The sequence below is a fragment of the Macadamia integrifolia genome, unplaced genomic scaffold (assembly GCF_013358625.1).
Source record: "Macadamia integrifolia cultivar HAES 741 unplaced genomic scaffold, SCU_Mint_v3 scaffold761, whole genome shotgun sequence".
Classification (NCBI taxonomy): domain Eukaryota; kingdom Viridiplantae; phylum Streptophyta; class Magnoliopsida; order Proteales; family Proteaceae; genus Macadamia; species Macadamia integrifolia.
Genome location: NW_024870534.1, coordinates 219276 through 220455, shown reverse-complemented (window position 1 = coordinate 220455; position 1180 = coordinate 219276). Strand labels below are relative to the sequence as shown.

Below are 1180 nucleotides of genomic sequence, written 5' to 3'. Positions count from 1 at the left end.
TCTACTATTTCTTTTTTTAGATGAAATATAACCATAGATCTTTGAATACCATTCTGGAAGCTTGTCGTCTCTGAGAATAGGATTTTGCCACTTCTCTATCTCTTCCTCCCACCATTTATAATCTGATAGAAATTGAAATGAAAGTCAGTTACCTTTAAGTCAAACCACCAACTTGCACACATAATTAACACTGCTTTTCGGTTCTCAGAAATGGACTGGAAATTGAGTACACCAATATTTGACACACTAAGTGCATTCTCATACAAGACTGATACTTTCCTACGAAAATTTCCAAAATGAGACATGTCATTTAAGTGAAAAACAAATTGCTACGCTCCAGGACATTATCAACTAGAACAAAATGCAAAGTTGAAGACATATCAGGGCCATAGCAAGACAGCCACAAATAGAGTTTCCCTCCCGCTTTGGGGAGGGGAAGCTGGACCTAAACATATAACCTTTATAGCTGTGATGCAGCAGGTATGTGACAGAAGAAGCCGCCATTACCTTTACCACTGTATCCCACATATCTTTGGCTGTGATTCGACTCGCATCCGAGAGTCCAAAACATGGCAAAACAGTCACATTCACATTCTGAGTCTCACAAGCAGCTATAGCAAAAGTGACTGGAGGGTTATCTTTTGAGGTCCTGCATTATCCCATACTTACTCCATAATATTTAGAAGAAGAAAAAAAAAATTCTAACCAATCTTCATAATAGAGCTATCAAGGGTTGAACACTTGCTTGTGATGAAGAAGCACACCAGAAACTCCATCTTTTCCTCTGTCAAACAAGAGAGAAACAATTGTTATCAACTTCAAAACATAGTAGAGTGAAATGTTGATGACCAATAAATATGGTATGCACTAACATGAAGGGTTCGTTCACATGATCTCCTGACAGGTGTGAGATTCTGTCAAACAAAGACATGGTGGATGAACTCCTTGTGGCATAAAGGTGGGAGAGCATTGATATAACACTTAAATCAATATGAGACAATAACCGTCAAGAAGAAGTTTACTCACTGCCCATGTCTAGAGAAGGCTGACTTTTGCCCTTTCTCTCCCAGTGTTCACCAACTACAACAGGAAGACTGCTCTCTCTCTCTCTATAGTTATGTGGTATGAAAGGTGATATTTGACGACAGGAAATCTTCAATTCTGGATTCGGTTCACCTGG

At 39.1% G+C, this 1180-nt stretch overlaps 1 long non-coding RNA gene across 1 annotated transcript; it reads right to left on the bottom strand.

Moving 5' to 3' along the window:
* Nucleotides 1–507: 507 nt before the first annotated feature.
* Nucleotides 508–885, bottom strand: LOC122069914. The gene is made up of 3 exons (XR_006137601.1): nt 873–885; nt 707–784; nt 508–649 (listed from the first exon to the last, which is right to left on the bottom strand). It is a non-coding gene; the product is annotated as an uncharacterized LOC122069914 (long non-coding RNA).
* Between the last annotated feature and the right edge of the window lie 295 nt (nt 886–1180).